Below are 20,477 nucleotides of genomic sequence, written 5' to 3'. Positions count from 1 at the left end.
AAGAAGGGGATTCCAGGAATATATTAGTCCAAGATGTCTTACATCTCTAGTTAGTAAAATATAAATATGGATATCTTTGTGAATAAGTATCACTTTATATAGAATCTAAAAGTTTTTAAAATACCTTACTTCTCTTCACTGTCATATGTCACCTTGATCCTTCTGTGTTTTTTTTTCCTCCCTCAGAGAAATTTATCAGGGTAGTATAAAGTTTACTTCAATAAATAAATAATAAATCAATAAAATTAATTTCAAAATATACAATTTTGTGAAAATGACCTATGTTTAGACCTTAACATATAACAAACCCTAGTAAATTATCTCTGACTTGTTATTTGTAATCTGCTATAGTGAATGGCCCCATTCTTAGCACTAAGTAGGAGATAAAATAATGTATGTGTGTGTATTGGTACATAAATGTTAATATTTATGTGTGCTTTTTTAAAATTTTTTTATGATTTATTTATTTGAGCAAGAGAAAAAGAGAGAGAGCAAGGGCTGGTAATGAGGGGTAAAGAGAGTCTAAAGCAGACTGTGCTGAGTGCAGAGCCCAGCTCAGGGCTCCACCTCATGATCCAGTGATTGTGACCTGAGCTGAAACCAAAAGTCAGACCTTAACCCACTGCTACATCCAGGTCCCCCATGTGATTTTTTTTTTAATTGTAATGAGTAAGCCGGTCATAAGGATTCTCAAGTGCCTTTTGTTCTTAGTATTCTGTGATTCTTAAGTAAAATCATAGTTTTTTTCCTGATATTTAATAGTCATTTTACAAAGAAAAATCTGTAAAACATAAATAGCCACTTTTCTCAGAAAAAAATACATTCTCATGAATTTATAAGTAAAAATGGATTAGTCTCAGGATCCCCGGGTGGCGCAGCGGTTTAGCGCCTGCCTTTGGCCCAGGGCGCGATCCTGGAGACCCGGGATCAAATCCCACCTCTGGCTCCGGGTGCATGGAGCCTGCTTCTCCCTCTGCCTGTGTCTCTGACTCTCTCTCTCTCTCTCTCTCTCTCTCTGTGTGTGACTAGACTATCATAAATAAATAAAAATTTAAAAAAATGGATTAGTCTCACATTTAACAACATAATATTTAAACCTTCCTGGCAGAAAAGACTACATAGCTGTATTCCTTAATTAAAAGACAACTTATTTCAACAATGGAGAGTTATTTTTTATTGGAAGATTTATTTGTTTGAGAGAGTGCGTGTGTATCATGAGTGAGGAGGGGGGTGTGCAGAGGAAGAGAATCTTCAAGCAGACTCCCTGCTCAGCATGGAGCCCTACACAGGGTCAACCTCATGACCCCGAGATCATGACCTGTGGTGAAACCAAGAGTCAACACTTAAGTAACTGAGCCACCCAGGTGCCCAAACAACGGGGAGTTATATAGAATGAGAGATAGCATATACGTGTGTGTGTGTGTGTGTGTGTGTGTGTGTGTGTGTGTGTATGGCTTAATTTATCAGCTCAATATGTTGTATTTTTATACATTTTGTGCATGGTTCAGCAGCACATTTATTAAAATTGGAATAACCAAGAGAAGACTAGCACAGTCCCTGAACAAAGATGACAGGCACATCCATGAAATGGTCTATATTCTCTTTATGAACAAAAACAAGAAGTTTGATGAGAAACTAGAAGAAACTACCAATCATCAAAACAGAGAAACAAACAAAAACTTCTACAGTTGAAATGCACAATAATTGATATAAAGAATTCAATCATTTTGGAAGTAGACTTGACCATGAGAAGAAACAGTCAGCAAGTTGAAGGATAGGGCACTGGAAATCATCCAATCAGAGGAACAAAAAGATAAAAGATGAAAAAGAGTGAAGAAAGCCTATTGAAATTATGGAACACATAATTGAACCATTAAACCAAGCATACTCCTTGTTTTTTTTGTTTTTTTTTTTTTAAGATTTTATTTATTTGTTCATGAGAGAGAGAGAGGCAGAGACACAGGCAGAGAGAGAAGCAGGCTCCATGCAGGGAGCCCAACGTGGGACTCGATCCCTGGTCTCCAGGATCATGCCCTGGGCTGAAGGCAGCGCTAAACCGCTGAGCCTCCCGGGCTGCCCACTCCTTGGTTTTAATGGGAAATGCCTCAAGAAATTTTAATTCGAAGAAGAAAAAAAAAATTATACACATGGAAATTCCAAGGGAAAAGAAAGAATGGGCCAGAAAGTATATAAAGAGCAATAATGGCCAAAAGCTTCCTGAACCTGAGGAGATAAATGGATATGTAGATCCACGAGGCACAATGGACCCCAACTAGGTTGCACTTGAATAAGGCTACCCCAAGACACATTATAATTATACTGTCAAAAGTCAGCAAGAGAAAGGAAGGGAGTTACATGTAAAGGAACTCCCAGGAGAACAAACTGAGCCCAAATTTAGTGGAGGAAGAAATAATAAAGATTATTTAAAGCACAGAGATAAATGAAATAGAGAACAGGAAAAGAGTCGAAAACATTAACCAAACCAAGAGTTGGTTCTTTGAAACGATAAGCTGACAAACACCTAGCCAGGCTCACCAAGGGAAGAAAGAAAAGACTCAAATTAAAAAAAAAAAAAAATTACAAATGCAAGAAGGGAAATTACAACTGATGCCTCATAGATACAGAGGATTGTAAAAGGTTACTATGAACAATTATACAGTAGAAGCTGGACAACCTAGAAGAAATGGAAAATACATAGAATCCTACAATTTAGAAGACTGAATCGGGAAGAAATTGAAAACTTAACCAAGTGATATTAGCAGGATACTGAATCAGGAATCCAAAATCTCCCAACAAAGAAAAGACCAGGACAGATGGCTTCACTGGTGAATTTCACCAAATGTTGAAAGAAGAATTAACATGAATCTGACTGAAACTCTTCCAAAAAACTAAAGAGGAGAAAAGACTCTTAAACTCATTGTATGAGGCCAACAACTTGATTCCAAAACCAGAAAAGCAGACTCCTAGAAAAGAGAATTAGAGGTCTTATATATTTGGATAAAAAATTTTGCTTATTAGATGATCTTGCTTTCTGATTAAAATACAGGTAGTCTCAGATTTTGATGGCTTTCAATTCAATATGTGACTCCAAATTGGCCTCTAGAAAGTTGGAATTAATTTTTCCATAGAATCAACACTCAGCTAGGGCTGGGTGCCCGGACTGGTCCTCGCAGGGCATTGTAATTCGTATACGACTCACCGGGGCATACTGGACCCACGCAGCATTCCCAGTCGTGCTTTCTATACTATAGTATACTATATACTATACCGCGCACACACCTGCTTCTCATGGAAAACATACTCCTTGGTTTTAATGGGAAATGTCTCAAGAAATTTTAATTCCAAGAAGCAGCCCAATATTTTCCCCTAAACTTCCATATGTATGCCATTGTTCAGTTATGAGTAAGGGGCTTTATTTCTTGATAAGGAGCCCCGTAGATTCAGAAACAAAAGACTGATGGGATTCTGGAATCAGGGGCTGGGAATTCCCAGTTTCAGGCAAAGGAGGAGCTCTGTTTTGTGGTGGCCAAAATGGTAGCTCTGCGTCAGTGGGGGCCAGGAGAAACCTGGTACTTCTGCTACAGAGTAAATATATTTCATAGTATCTAATTTATATATATATATATATATATATATATATATATATATATATATATATATTTATAAACAATTATATAATAGATAATATATATTTGTATGTAAATTATTATATATTATATATATATATATATATTTTTTTTTACAAAGGCACTTGGGGGCCCTCAAAGAAATGTCTGAAGAAACAATCTCTCCCTCCGACTCCCACCTGCAGCATCCTATTAGTTTCACCTTCTAAATAACTCTCAAATCTATATCTTCCTTTTGACTCTCACTTAATTCATTTGAATCACCAACATATCTAGCTTGGAACTGTTCAATACCCAGGTTTCCTTAATTGGCAAGCACAGGAGGTGGCTCTGTGAGACTGCTGTTTGGAACTTCACCTACTACATGCTGCTAATGCTCCCGGTGATGAACAGACTGAGAGATCCATTAGTGATTCTGTAAGTGGAAGTGCCCCCAGATGAGCACAGAGTGAGGCTCTCTTCATTTGGCCGGATCTATTCGTGATTTCCGACGTGAGGCTGGGAGGGTGCTGGTAAACCGAGAGCTGTATTGATGCTGTCCCCTTCCTTCCTAAATTATCGCCCCAAATTTCCCTTAAGTGGCTGAGTGGCTTATAAAGGTAAATACGATCCATTTTGCAATAAATTAATAGCACAAAAATTTCATTGTAAAGAAAAAAATTTTATGCACCTTCACCCAACCGGCCTCACACATTGATGCTGCTGTATAGACTGTAAAGTGTGACTCGTGCAGAGGGCCAGGTATATGCTACTGGGACGTTTTTATATTTTCACGATCTGCTTATTTCATGGTGTGTGGTGCCCTGCGGTTTTATGTTTTATCACTACCGATGTCAGGCACGCATCCCTGATGGACCAACGTGGCAATTTCTAAAGATGGGGTGTGAAGCGCAAGAGTTTTCTAGTTGTACAGGCAATTCGGATAAGGGTAGTGATAAAGAATTACAATCTTCTGAATCATCTCACTGCACTAAGGTCACAAGCAACACAAAAGGAATTCTGTTGTTCCCATGAAAGCCACTTGTGGGTTTTACGTGGGAAATCGAAGTTCTCCCGTTCGCTGTGCCTCGCAAGTGGAAGACAACTTACAAACGCAGAGCAGGCTCGGGTGAAATTGAAGACACTTAACTGCAAATCACAGTCACTCAACGTGTAATGGTGCTGATTATTTTAAGCAGCTACTGGAATCGAAAATAGAGTAAAGCTTTTGCTGAGAAACAAGAAGTCACACTTGTGAAAAGGCTCAGGAAGCCAGTCACTTAGAGGCAGAATTTATTGACCAGAAAAGGTAAAGTCACACAGTTGGTGAAACTTCAGTAATGTGGCATGAAAACTTGAAGTGAGTGTACAGTGAGAATTCCCAGATACGATGCAGCACGATGAGCGGGAATAGATCTGCTCCCCGCAGGATCACTCAACACACTGATGACGCGTCCCTGTTCTATGAAACAGCTTTTCCGTCAAGGTAACAGTCAAAAGATCTCACAAAAATGGTGGTAAAAATTTAAGAAAAAAAAAAAAAACTTTCTGCTATAAGTTGGTGCTTTAAAAAGGCAAAGACCAAGATGTATTTCATGATTTGCTTTTCTGTCCAGAAACAAAAGATCTTGGAGAAACGGTATTAGCATCTGTACAGACACCGTCAATTGTTGACCTTCTGCAAGGCTTTGCTTTGTCGTTGAAACCAACAACAAACAAAAACAAACAAAAAAACCCTATTTGTTGTCACAACGCGTGATTTGCTTCACAGCGAGGTACTTGGTGAAAAGCTTTTGAACAATGCTCTAAGAAATAATGAACTTTGTAAGATAAAGTTTCAGAATATTCCAAGGCAAAGAGCATTATGGAAAGATGCAGAAGTGAGTGTTATCAGTCATTTTTCATCAAGTGAACCTGTTAAAGAGGTTTTCTCAGCTCCGTGGAGAAAGGGATTGGGTTTTAAGTGGTAATATTATTGAATTTAAAAGGCAATTGGAACATTGGAGAAACCAGGTTGCAAAGGAAAATCCTGAACCGTTTCTAGGGCGGCTGGGGTTTAGGACAGGGAAGGCTATCAGACCCCTCCAGTGTTTTTCAAACCTCCTCGGAAGAGCTGCAGAATGGGACGGACTAGTGTTTCCCCCTGTTTGCAGAAGTGGGAGGGACGGTGAGGAACCGGGTCTCTGAACCTTTGTTCAGCTGGAGTGTGGGACTTTAAAGGAAGAGGAGGAGCAGGGCGCGGAGCTGCAGCCTGGTACCCTTGCCCCTGCCCAGGTTCTTGGGGTGCGAGACAGGAATATCCAGCCATGTCTAAGAAAGCAGGGGCCCCTTGGCTGCAATGTGAATTTCTGACAAGTGTGAGCAAGCTTCTTGTTTTCAAGCATCAGGAATGAAGGCAGACACTCTCCTTTCAGTAAAAAATGAATTTCATGTGTGCTTAGATAAGTTTTATTTATTTTTTTAATAATAAATTTATTTTTTATTGGTGTTCAATTTGCCAACATACAGAATAACACCCAGTGCTCATCCCGTCAAGTGCCAGTTTAGATAAGTTTTAAACTGAGAACATAATACCGTGCAGCAAAAAAGCACAATTTTCACATGAAAGAGATACACTTGATTTTTGTGTTTGTACTTATAAAACCCCTACTTGTTAGGTGTATCTAGATCTATAAGAGAGCAGGAGGCCAACAGCTGCATATATTTCTCTACTGTCATCCATGTATCCGTGCTTGATCATATCATGCAATAAGAAAATAGTTTTTTTAAATCTTGTACAAAATTGTACTTTAGGCTCTATTTCTATTCTTGCTGACCTACTAGTTAGATAGTAACTTCACTATTTCACATTATTAATAAACTTGAGTTTGTGAATAATATAATTTAAATATATGTACTACTTTTATTTAAGTCAAATCCACCAAGCTACCTTTATGAAAGAAAAACATCCTATTTTACCTTAAGCCAGTTACTTAAAAGAAACGTACTAGGTTTTTCTTGCAGGCGTTTAACGTTTATGATAATAATAAAAGTAAGCTCGAGAAATGTAAACAAAGATTTCCTTCATTTTCGGTTGTAGAGTTTGACAAAAAGTTGAGTTTTTGTTTTGTTCTAAAGACAGAAAATTACTGTGACAAATGCTATATGCCACACAGCACGTCTCCTTAGCATCTTTTACAATAGACATTTGTGATAACTGTGGCCTAGTTGATGAAGGTTTTAAAATAAAAAAAGGGAACATTAAAGACAAGAAAGAAAATGATTTTATATTCTCTGTTCAGAGGGAGAACCACCCCAAAAGAATAGGCCCCATCCCCTAGGCTGGCCAGGAGGAAGAGGCACACAGCCACCGCCACCCGTCCCCTGAGGAATGCGCTCATCAATGCCTCACCGCCACCCGGGAACTGTCCTCCACCCAGGGGTGCTGGAGGCCCTGCAGATGGAAATCACCTCAACTCTCCCTCCAGGGGGGACTGAGAAGGGCTCCCGCCACTCCTATGACACACGTCTTCCCCTATGCTCCACCAGACAATAATAAGAACAACAATAATAATAACTGATGGAGTTGTTTCCGTGCCTGACCTCCTCTCCTGGCTCCTCACTCTTCACCATGCATGTCCCCTTGTTAGGAGGGCAGGCATGCCTGCCAGTGCCAGCGTTCCCGGGAGCCCCAGTCGGGTGTCATCCAGCCTCCGTCCTGGGGTGACATCTGCCCTTCCAGACCCTTCCCTGTGGACCTGAGCGCTGCTTCCTCATCTTCCCAGGGGAGATCTGATGTCCTGAGGGCGTCTCCACCCCTCCCTCTGCTCCCCCGCCTGCCTATGTCTCTGCTTTCCTCCTAGGCTAGGGGTCTGCAAGCTGCAGTCCACGCGCCAAATCCAGCCTGTGCCAGGTTCCCTGCGGCCCCCCTAGCAGTGGTTTCTACGTTCTTTAAAGAGCTGTGGGAGAAACACAAAGCGAGTATGGCCGAGACGGTGCACGGCCTGAGAAGCCACGACGTGTACTATGTCGTCCTCGGCGGGGGAAGGTTTGCTAACCCCTGTTCTAGGTCCTGCGGTTTTTGAGGGTGAGAGCCAGGCCCTGCACCACCCGGGCCTGAGCACACTGAATACATAAATAAAGGACCGACTGCATTTCCTGAAGGAAAAAGGCACACAGGTGAAGTAAGCAGATTTCTTAAACCTGGATATAGGGAGTCAATACATGTCTCTGAGGTTATATAAATGCTCTCATTCTTACATTTCACTATAATTTTCCTTATTTTTGTTGTAAGGAGTTCTCGGTAAAAGGCTAGATAGAAGAATATGAGAGAAAAGGCATGAAGGTATCCAGTGAAACCATGAGATGCAACAGCAAGACCATCCCCTCCAGATACCCAATCCCTCCCTAAGCCTGGGGGTCATGTTTTATTATTCTGGTTCTTTTCTTTCCCATATCTAAGCATCAGCAAGTCTTCTGGAGTCTATTCCTTTAGAATGTGTCCCAAACCTTACCACCCATACTTCTGCCCTCGCCCATTCAATCCAGCTACACTGGCTTTTCTGTTGCTCCTCACTTATGTCAAATACACTCCTACCACAGGACCTTGGTAGTGCCTACACTAACCTCCCCTCTCCTTCCTCCAACCCCACATCTTCCAGGGCTCAGCTCAGGAGACAGCCCTGCATGGATACATCACATCTAACATCCACGACCTTGACCTTCAGCAACCTCTGTCCCTTTGCTCAATTTTATTGGTTAATTTGCTTGTTTGTTTGTTTTGTGGCCACCATCAGTACCTGTCCTGAGCACCACTGCAACCCTAGCCCCAGACAGTTGACATGCAGACTCTCCATGAATGTTGCAAATAAGTGATGAGCAAATAAGCAAATAAAGAGGGCACACTTAGTACGTGTGCAGATGTTGCAAATCTCTGCTTCCCTTCTTAGAACTGCGGGATATCATCATACCCCCATCCCCTCCTTACATCACTACTCGCTTCTCAGTGTGAACACAGAGAGACCTTTCTCTCAGGACGTTCCGGACACCTGTCTGTCAGGATGGACCTGTTCCTAATTTAAACACCCGTCTCACTCTACTTCTAGGGCTGCATAGTGGTTAAAGAGGTAGACTTTACCTCTTTGTGAATCAGTTTCCTCACCTATGAGAAAAAAAAAAAAAACATTAATTACAGAGCCTATGACATAAATAGGCTTCAGTAAATAGTAAACATAATTTCTATTTCTAAAACCTGTTCATTTCTCAAGCAATATTAGCGAATATCTTTTTTTTTTTTTCTGTTTTAGTGTCTTTCACTTACTCCCATCCTCGAGATATTTGGACAGTCAAATGAATAAATATGTATTATAAGCCAAAATACATCTTAAAATTTGTGAGCCTGAAAACCGATTGGTTTTAAGCCTTTGGGTGGATGTAGTGGTCAAGTGATCTAGGATGCTCTGGTTGAGGTGAAATATTCTGCCCTCTGGGAACCTGGGAGAATAAAATGGATTTTGCTGGAAGGCAGCTTTTGTGTCACCCTTTATTTCCTATTCATGACTTCAGTATTGGTAATTTTTTTTTTTAGGTTTGTTTAATTATCATTATAAAAGGGATTTTTTGATAACATGTTTTGCTATTCACAGCGCAGGTTGATACTAAACCACACTGTGGTTTGTTATTCTAAGTCTATAGTTGTGACTGGTGCCAAGGATTATTTGCCCTAGCGCATGACCTCCCCACCGTACTCAAGCCAGTGGCCATATGGATCTGACACTCTCTGCCATGTGAGCATATGCACAGGTGCCTCATGCCAGTCCACTTTCCAAATTCAGGACATGGTTTCAGATGCTGAAGGGTGAGGCTAGCCATTGTTGGGCCTGAAGACTTCAATCCCACAGAGGCAGTGCCAGGCCAAGTCTAAAATGGGAAAGATGTTTCATGGCAAAGGTTTGAATACAAAGAAGGGGATCTTGTGAACTCATGTTCTGAAATGCTGGTAGGAATGGGGAAGCACCTGTGGAAAGAGCAGCTTTATGGGCACACTGGAATCCCTTCCAATTGCCAAGACATAGAGTTGTGGTTTCCCCAGGGAGGGCAGGGCTATCCACGGGGAAAAAGCCTTATCATTTTGAAGGAAGGATAGAGAACTACTGGAAACAAAATATATATATATATATATATATATATATATATATATATATATAGATGCAAAGCATGAAAACTGTATTTATCATTTATATGGTATAAGTGTTTTTTTTTTTTTTTTTTGTTAACTGAGGTCAGCTCACAGACTTGTAGTTTTTGCATATTTTGCAAATTCAAGAAGCTTACATCTCCACTACATTTTGAATGAAGTAGTATATGCCAAATTCAAGGGTTCTCAAAAATGTCTTTTTATTTTTTTATGTTTTTAGAAGATTTATTTACTTAATTGAGAGAGAGAGAGAGAGAGAGAGAGAGCATGAGTCATGGGGAGGGGCAGAGGGAGAATATCTTGAAGCAGATTCCCCACAGAACAGGGAGCCTGACATGGGGCTCAATCTCACAACCCATGAGATCCCAACATGAGCCCAAACGAAGAGCCAACACTTAACCAACTGAGCCACCCATCACCCCTCAAAAACATCTTTTTATAAAGAGCATTTTTAGACAGTTAGTTATAGAGGTCCCTCTAAACTGTGGTAACTTTTCTTTATGTATCTGGAAACTTTTCTAGTAGACTGCAAATATCTTCAGAAGAGGTTTAACCCTAGTAAAATAAAAGGAAGTAGGGAGACATGTGCATGCTAAAACATGACATTTCATAATTTAAGAGGATTCAAGTACAGATCCATTCTGATGCGAGAATATTTACATTAACATATTCCACTCGTATAATCCTCATGTGCCTGCTGTTTTAGAGGATCAGATGATCTATGTAAACTGTACTTTTACTCCATTTGAATTTAATGTGCATAAAAAGCAATTCCACTGTATGCATCAATACAGATATTTTTCATTAATTTTTAAAATCTATTGTATTTGCAATTAATAAAATTGTAAAATGATTTACTTAATTTAAATGGAAATTCATGATTTTTATTTCTTGAAATTAGTGGAGGAAAAAAATGTACGCTGTACTGAAGACAGCACAGAAGATGGTTACCATTCCAGAAGTAGTTTACGTCCTATAGACACGCCTTTTACTATATATCATGTGAAGTGAATTTTTTTTTAGATTTATTTATTTGAAAGACAGAGAGAGAGAGAGAGAGAGAGCAAGAGATTGAGCAGTGGGATGGGGCAGAGGGAGATAGAGAGAATCTCAAGGAGACTCCTGCTGAGTGCAGAGGTCTACAGGGCTTGATCTCACAGCTCTGAGATCATGATCTGATCCAAAATCAAGAGTGAGATGCTTAACTGACTGAGCCATACAGGTGCCCCCTCATTTGAAGTGATTTTAAAGATGGACAGTAAAGAATTGAATATATTCAAGTAAAATAGATATTTATGACTCCTAAAACCAACCAGACAACCAACGAACCAACCAACCAATAAATTATGGAAAGGAAAAAAAAAAAGTACCTACTCTGAATGCCTTTCATCAGTGAGTAGAAGGTCAGGCTAAATGCAATGTAATATTAATTTATGGATACATGAGAATGTACTTAAAAAGGCCCTGTACTAACATAGCAGTATTTCAGATTCACAGGTATATGCCATCATCACAAGCTTGCTGAAATATGAGTATACTAGTCACTTTCTCTTCAGAGATTTTTATTTTAATTTGGGAGGTTATTAATTGTCTCTTCAGATAAATGACTTTATAAATTTTTTTTTAATTTTTTATTTATTTATGATAGTCACAGAGAGAGAGAGAGAGGCAGAGACACAGGCGGAGGGAGAAGCAGGCTCCATGCACCGGGAGCCTGATGTGGGATTCGATCCCGGGTCTCCAGGATCGCGCCCTGGGCCAAAGGCAGGCGCCAAACCGCTGCGCCACCCAGGGATCCCGATAAATGACTTTATAAAACACAAAGTATGTGACACAGATAGCTGATTCATAACCTGATCTTATGTCTGCTTAGTGCCTTAGTTTCTTTACTATTATGAGAATTTGTCAGAGAGACAAGATGCATCAAAAATGACAATACCATAGAGGCAGGATATCCATAGCAACCGAGACAATAGGAAGCTAATGGGGAAGGCAAGGTTGTTACTGTGATACTGACTTTGAGTAATCAACAATCATGACCTGGACTTTATTGGACCCATAACAGTAATAATGATGTCCGTTGCAGCATTGCTTATGAGAACAACATTTTGGAAATAACTGGAATATCTATGAACATGGAATGACTGAACAAGTTTTCGTATACCCATACTTACGGATATTCTGAAGATATTAAAGGGGATAAAGTAGATGTAGATAAATAGATCTAGAGAAATGTTCATGTTTTATTAAATGAAAACAATAAGGACATCAATAATATTTGTATTTTCATTATATGTGTGTGTATATATATATTTATTTATATGTATATATAAACAATACCCAAATTTATATATTCACAAAACATTAGATTCCTATATAGTGGGGAAGAGAGAGAGTAGAATTTAATGTGTTCATATATTAAATATAGAATTTGGATGACATTTACTTTCTTTTTTATTTTTTGAAAACTGAAATGTACATTTATAATTTAGAATGATAGTATGTACACCCTTTCTTAAGGGTTGCATTATGAATTCTTTACTACTGTATCTAACTCTCATCTACGTCAATGCTTTTTATAGAATAGATAAAATACAGAAAGACAGAGGATAGACATGAAGTATTCTTTATGAGAGAAACAACTTGAGGTGGGAATGAGGATAATATTTTATTACAGAAGAACAATGAACAATGAAAGGAAAAGCCTGAAAAGAAGAAAGGCAGGTGAAGTGAGGGAAATGTGGAAATACTGGTCAAAGGGCACAAACTTTTGTTATGCAAGATGAATAATTCTGGAGATTTCCTGTATAGCACTGTGACTGTGGCAATGATACTGTGTTGTACACTTGAAACTTGCCAAGAGGATAGATCTTACTTGCTCCCATAATTAAGGTAACTCAATTAATTTAAAAGAAAATGTAACTATATGAGGTTATATATATGTCACTCAGTTTGATTGTGGTAATCACTTTACAATGTTTATATATATTGAAACATCATGTTTTATACTTTAAACCTATACATTTTTTTTTGCTAAATATACCTCAATAGACCTAGAAAAAAAAGGCTCTGCAGAAATGCATACGATGACTTTGAATAAACAAAAATTAGATATATACTCTTAATATGTTGACTCTGATGATTGAATGTCATTGTTATAATAAATTTCATTTTTCAGTTCAATTGTGCCATGGTAACCTCTGGTGATTGTATTCTTTTTTTTTTTAAAGATTTTATTTATTTATTCGTGAGAGACACAGAAAGAGAGAAAGAGGCAGAGATACAGGCAGGGGGAGAAGCAGGCTCCATGCAGGGAGCCCGACATGGGACTCGATTCCGGGATCCCAGGGTCATGCCTTGGGCCAAAGGCAGGCGCTAAACTGCTGAGCCCCCGGGCTGCCCTGGTGATTGTATTCTAAAATAATGTTGCTCAAGTTTTACATTTTGAAAGATGAGGAAGAGAAAAAAGAAGGAGGAGGAGGAGGGGGAAGAGAAAGAAGAGAAGAGGAGGAAGAGGAGGAGGAAGGTACATATTGAAAATGATAGGAAACACCTTGAAAACTATTCTGACTAGTTTAATATGGAGTTTGAATTGGGCACAGTAACACTATTGGCAGGTATTTGCTGGAAACACAGTTGGGTTGAAGACGACGACAGCTGGAGCTGAGAAGGGTCAGAGCCTGGAGGGCAGGGAGCTCGCTGCTGCAGTGACCCCATGTGGAGGTGAAGGCAGGTCCAAGGAACGGAAGGACCCAGAATAGAAAACAGGCAGGACTAAGTAGCCCCACAGCTGCTGCCACGATGAGAACCTGAAGCGACGACTCCCACAGCAAACCCAACATTGTGTTCAGGCGAAAGACTAAGTGTCCAGTCGGTAGAAACAGCCAATGGGAGGAAGCACCTAGGTTCCACTGAGTTGGTCGGGGCTGTTAGCTTAGCCCAATTACATTAACTGGAACACTGAATGCTTGAGAATATCCATAGATGGAAAATGTTGGGAAAGAGTAAGCCCACAAGAGAAGCAGACGTGATTTGAACAATATGCCAAGAGAGCCCAACCTAAGAAAACAGAACATTCTACAGGAGTAGCCAGAAAAAAAAAGAGAAAAAAAAAAGGAAAAAAAAAAAAAAAAAAAACGAGGACACCAACTGTTATACCTTCAGGAGAAAATACTCTGCCAGGATTCTCCTAACGAGCGGTAGATGAAGCAATGGGGGCCAGGGCCATGGGGGGAAGAACCCCCAATGCCCCTGGTGTGATGAGGGGAGCCATGGGAAATGTTGGGTGTCATGGAAGGGCAATCTGCAGGCAGGCAGTGCTGAGGGAGGTCCTGTGTGACGCCATCCGGACTGATCGCAGAGCCCACGGACGAGCCACAGCAAGCACCACGAAATGTGAGCAAAGCCTGCGCAGAACTCGGCTGGGAGGGTAGAGAAATGCTTCAGGACAGGAAGGGAAAACAGGGGCTTTAGTGAGCAGTGCCAGGTAACTGAGGTAGGGGGTGCGAGTGGGAGTCCAGAACCAAGGGAGAAACTTTGGTAAAATTTTCAATGCAGAGCTACATGGAGGTTTTCATTTCTTTCCAGAGACGCAGCAGAGTATTCAGCTGGTGTGGAAAATGAAGACCGCAGGCTGGATGCTCTACCTGACGATTTACCTAAATATTCCCAAGGCCACGTCTCCAATGACGGGGTGTGGAGGCAGGCTGAGGTCTAGCAGGGCGAGACGGCAGAGGCCTGGTGTGGGCACTTAATGATTTAGGTTGGATTCATAAGCCCCATTTTGAAAATCCCACATCTGAAAGAACTTAGTAAAAGCTTGCTTCAGTGAAGATGTTACATAATTGTTGCTCTTCTTCCTGAATCCTGCATCAAGATAAACTGATTTTGCATATAAATTTAAAATATATATCTATATATATGCTTGTTTCTGAGGACTTTCAATTCAAATTGAGGTGTTTTTTTTTTGGCAAATGTGTGGCAATCATAATTTATTTTTTGCATCTTTCATTTATTTATATACATACACTTATACACACATATGTATAGTAAGATGCGGAAGTTTGGTGTCAGACATTTTTCCATGAAATACACACACACACACACACACACACACACATATACGTAGTTGAGCATTGTAATCATTATATTATCTATACAGGGCTCTGCAAGTCAGTCAAATGTGATATTAAAACTGCTTCCATAAGGCAGACATTTGAACGGGTCATGTTCTCCCAATGTTAATGGGAGAATGTTAAAACTGATGATTTTAATTCTGATCAAGGACATATAAAGTCAGATATGAATGTAGCTAACAAAGTTATGCTTTAGGTGTTTTAAAACCTGTTTTATTCCATATATGCACTTGTTGCATAAGACCTCCACAATACCGAATAGCACCAGACATTGAAACTATTCAGAATCATAAATGTCCTCCATGGATTTTATAAACATGAAATATTTAATTAAGAACACTTTTGTTCATCATGTTAGAATTTAGAAGTGATCCTGTGAGATAATCTAATGGGTTCAGTCATCTAGTAAAATGTGTCATGTGAAATACAAGCCTTTTTCTCAACAACAAAAATCCCTATCACAAATAAGTTCAAAATCACTTCATTGACTTCAAGGAAGCCACATGGGGACTAGCTATCTCCTGTTAAAATAATAATAATTTGCATTTTTCCCTTGTAAGCACCTTAAAAGGAAGGTAGGAATCTACTTTTCCTGTTCCACCTCAGAGATTTACTGTTTCAAATACAGCTGCTCAGAGTCTGACCACAGAGAGATGGCCGTAGGGTACCAATCAGCATGGCTCCCGCTCCCCCTCCACCACAGGGGGCCCACTTGAGCTGTTGACAGCTATCAACACACTTCACACTTCGTTGGAAATCCACAAAAACAATTACCAGGTCATTAACACAGTCTTTGAAATACACATGTCAAACCATCACTTAGAGGATTGTGAAGACAAGCAGAACACAGTACCCAGACCTTTGGAATGTTCTCTTTTTAAGTCTGCACATTGGTGGGAATCACTGAGTGGCTGTCAAAAATGTAGACCAGCTAGCGTAGGGAAACGTGATGTGGGGAAGGCTACTACTGCTTGCAAAATACTAACCACAACTTGAGCTTCATAATGGCAAGTGCACCTTTTGTATTATATGTATGCTATTCTGATGAAAATGCTATTCTGTTTACGTGGAAACATACGAATACAATATATTTGGCTATTTTTAGGACCCAAATTATATATAGATGTGTGGGATTGGTAGCCAGGAAATAGCTATTTAATATATATATAAAAAAATTATGGTGCAAACTTCTCTGCCTCCCCAGTGACATAAAATAAAAAATGCTTGGCCATTTTTACAACCATTTATTCAAAATAATTTATTAGTCCTCACAACAGGCCATCTACTGTGCAAGAGAGTAGAAATTCAAAGATGTCTTAGGCATAGGCTTATTTGTAAAAGATAATTTAAGTAACTCATTTCACTGGAATTTAAGATTCCTAAAATGTACCTTCACATTTTGTACCATGAAGAAATAAACAATATACTATTTAATATACTATTTAAATATACTATTTAAAAACCATGATACAATGTTTAATTTTAGCTATTAGCAAGCTAGGAATTGGTCACAGAAAGCTATTACTGATTGGGGAGTTTTTTCTATATTTTAGGAGATGTGACCATTTCTGCTTCTATTGAAATGCTTGGTCAGATTCTCCAAAAAAAAAAAAAAAAATGTTCAGAGTGTGGGATTTATCTTTTTACAACTACACACAGTGAAATAAAACAGCGCTTCTTCTACTTGTGGACATTTTCCCTTCACAGGGTAATCTAGGTCCTTATTTACCAGGATAATTATAGTTTTGGCTATTCCCAGCTTAATTATTAACACATTACCCTTTAAAAGAGTTTTGGTTCAGATAATAAATTATATGGTCAACCCATTAATTAGCTTTTTGGTTTGCAAGAAAGTATAGAATCTCCACCATAAATCCAATGATGAGTATTGTTTCAATAATTAATAATACCACATTTCACCCTGATAACCAGTTTCTGTTCTGCGAGTATGACAAGGCTCACAGGCCTGCAGCAGTACAATACTTTCAAGATCTGAGAGTTTAGTAGAATGGCTGGGGAAATAAGCTTGCAGAAACAAATGGTAAAATGAGAGTGGAATGGTGTCAGATGCCCTGCCATGAAAGACAGATCTCATGAAAAGGGCTTTTTCCCACAGACCACAGACAATTATTGAGGATATAATGCTAAAGAACAACAGAGTTGTATTTTACCTTTGTTCTCATTGCTGTAGAAATGCGGGCCTCTATGCATTGTGGTGAGAGTTCCCATGAACACAATTTTAGCACAAGATACATATTTGGGAAATAAGTATCAAAATTATGAATGTGCGTGTATTATTACTATAATTCTAATTCAAGGATTTAACCTACCCAGATAAGTTGCTAAAAAGAGTGATCATAAAGATGCCTGTAGAAGCCTTGTTTATGATTATGGAGAATGCGGACAGTCTGAATACGCGTTTAAAGGAAGAGGCTGATAGAATAAAATATTCTGTACCCATTAAAAATAGCAATTTGTATTTGGATGTATGTATATACACATACATATTGCAGATATATATATACACACACACACACACAAATATAATATATATTCACACTGCATCTATTAAAATGAATTATATCTGGATGTATATTATTTATTATGTATATGCATTACATATATACATATATACGCAGGACATTATAAAGTAACAGCAATCTGCAAAACTGTGGCATAACATTTAAACTAAAAGATGCCATTATGAAGAACACGGAGGAGGAGGAAGGAAGGGAATAAAGGAAAGCTATGTCTTTGTGTATGTTTGTGGTTAGAAACATAGAGATAAAAGCCTTAAAGCATGCAGCAACAGTTAGCACGGATCATCTATGGAACTGAAGCATTTAGTTCCTTCGCTTTTTGCTTTCTTGTTATCTGTATTATTTGATTTTGCAAAATAATGATCACATATTCATTTTATTAAATACACACATTTAGTTTCTAGAAGAGATAATTCCCATTTGTTGTGGAAGATAAATTAGGAAAGTGGAGAATGGAACAAGACAAACAGCCGAGCTAGCTCACAGCAACACACACTGTAAGGAAAACAAGAGGCCGACCTAGACTAGCTAGGTGTTAGAACAGTGGAAAATGGAAAAGGGAGAGTGACTCCAGACGGTACTTAGGGGTGAAGGAAAGATGCTCAACTAGAGGTGTCAGAGGATAAGAGTCTAGAATAAAGGTAGTTGTCTCGATCGCACGACAAGACAAGGGGATCAGAGAAAGCCTGGAGGAGGGACAGCAGATTGGTGAGCAAAAGAGAGCTAATTTTCTCTGTATCTGTCCACTTGAAGGGCTGTTAGGATGCCCCAGAACTGCCCTGGGACCATCTGGACTGAGGGCACCATGTTCAGGTAAGTTGATTAGATAACTGATCATTCTCATCAGTGAAGAGTGTCCTTGAAGCATTGGAAGGTGATACTATAATAGTAGCAGTGACATTAATAACTCAGAGGAGTTTCCGTATATGCTCGTTCACCCGATGAACACAGAAATACCATTAGGTTCTCTATTATCATCATCGTTAAGATTATTTGGCAAATGAGGAAACTGATAGAGAGACTTTATGTCTTTCGAAAACCACACAGCTAGGAAATGGGCAAAGGCTGGAGCCCGGGTCTTTAAGCATTGCATCTGGTTCTCCTTCCACGATGCCACTGCTCTCCCTGCAAGACCCCAGAGTCATGCTTTTGGGGAAAGGTAATTCCCAAATTACAAATATCTCTTAAAGTGAATGGGAGAAGAAAAGAAAGTATTTAGAGGCCAGAGGGAAAGGGAAATGAGCTGGAAGGATGGTAGCAGCACTCACTAGAGAGTTCTGTTAGGTCTGAGTGTCCTCATGCCAATAGTGAATTTCTCTCAAGATGTATTTTGGGTTTTTTAAAGAGTTTATTTATTTATTCATGAGAGACACAGAGAGAGAGATGGAGGCAGAGACACAAGCAGAGAGAGAAGCAGGCTCCATGCAGGGAGCCTGATGTAGGACTCGATCCTGGGACTGCGGGATCACGCCCCCTGGGCCAAAGGCAGGCACTTAACTGCTGAGCCACCCAGGCGTCCCTCAATATATATTTTGGTGGAAATCAGTGGACCATCATGGGCCTAGCATCCCTGCAAAGGGACATTTTGCTATGTGCCTCCTTTATTTGACTTTATCTAATTAGTGGTTTTGTTGGCTGATTTTCTATCTCTTCCTTCTGTGGTGGTATCTCCATGTAAGCAGAGATTTTAGCAGCTCTGTTCACCACTGTTTGGCAGTTATAAAGAGTGTGTGGCTCAAAAATACACTGAATAAGTTTTTATTACTTTTCCTACATGTATGATCACTAATGTGATTAAGAAAATCACTGAAAAGAAGAAAATACAAAGGGTAATGTGTTAGATGCAGGACTTAATACATAATAAAAGGCAAAAAAAAAAAAAAAAAAAGGTGACCAAATCTAAGATACGAAAACCTAACTGGGAAAAGAAAACTAGTTATTTCTGCCTCCTTTTCTCTAAAAATACACACATACACACATACACACACACAACTCAGAAAACAAAACTGAAACAAAAACCTCTTCTGCCTTTCTGCAATAATGACCAAGATTCAATATTTCAAGGAAATTCTGGACATACAATCATTGAAGTATCTTCTCCTAAAGCCACTTTTATATAAAACAAACGAACGACTCAGTAAATTATGTGGACTTTTCCCCCAGTAGTGTTACCTGGGTATTTTGTTTTTCTCTGTTTCTATAGACAAGCACTATTTCAGCCTGTATCTTCATTGACTCACACCAAGCAAACCGTTGCCAGATCTTTTGTCTAAAACTTTGCAGCCTGTTTTTCTTTTCTTTTCTTCATTGTTTTGTTTACTTTTTACTGTGGCCTGCAAATTACCTACTGGCAGATTAGTTGTTCTAAAAATGCTGTTCCCATCATGTACTCGTGTATATGTATTTATCTATGTGTGTGTACAGAAGTGTGTGTGTAATTCATGTTTGGGCTTAAAATGAAAGCAAACCAAAAGCCCAGACCTTGCTTCCTATTTTATTTTGGAGTACCAAGAAGAGACGATAAAAATAACTGCATTTGGTTTAAGAGGGCAGTCGTCGGAGTGTTGCGAGGAAATCAGGGCAGCGGGAAGGAGGGAGTGCAGGCTCCCCTGCGGCAGGCGAGGAAGGGTGCCAGGAAGGGCATCCTCAGAGATTTGAGGAGAGTCTCAGGAGCCAAACTCCGTTCACGAGCAAGGTACAGCTATGAAGCAGTGGTAATGGGATGAGGTTGGCAGTAAAAGGGCCACCGCAGAGAGATGAACATACTGGAGAGAGGACAGGGATGACACAGCGAGTTAGTAACAGGATTAATGATGATGGCCAACAAGCACGGAGGGCGCTCGTGGTGCGCCAGGAAGCAGAGCTGGCACGCCACCTGACTCTGCAGAGGTGCTCCGTGCCACACGAGACACCTGAATGGGGCCATTAAGTAGGGCGCATCATGGCCCTGGGCGGGAAAGGTGTCTGTGCGGGGGAGGACGAGGTGCTCAGGACAGCGTCACCACTGACAACCGTGTGTCTG

At 39.7% G+C, this 20,477-nt stretch overlaps 1 protein-coding gene and 1 non-coding gene across 3 annotated transcripts in view; one reads left to right on the top strand and one right to left on the bottom strand.

Annotated features, from left to right (window-relative positions):
• CSMD1 (CUB and Sushi multiple domains 1) overlaps positions 1-20,477 on the bottom strand; it is a 1,871,666-nt gene that overhangs the window by 497,270 nt on the left and 1,353,919 nt on the right. The window lies entirely within an intron of this gene.
• LOC112934499 (U6 spliceosomal RNA) lies at positions 1,496-1,602 on the top strand. The gene has a single exon (XR_003237963.1). It is a non-coding gene; the product is annotated as a U6 spliceosomal RNA (small nuclear RNA).

The sequence above is a fragment of the Vulpes vulpes genome, chromosome 7, assembly GCF_048418805.1.
Source record: "Vulpes vulpes isolate BD-2025 chromosome 7, VulVul3, whole genome shotgun sequence".
Taxonomy (NCBI): domain Eukaryota; kingdom Metazoa; phylum Chordata; class Mammalia; order Carnivora; family Canidae; genus Vulpes; species Vulpes vulpes.
The sequence above is the reverse complement of the archived record's forward strand: the minus strand, read 5'-3'. Positions and strand labels throughout refer to the sequence as shown.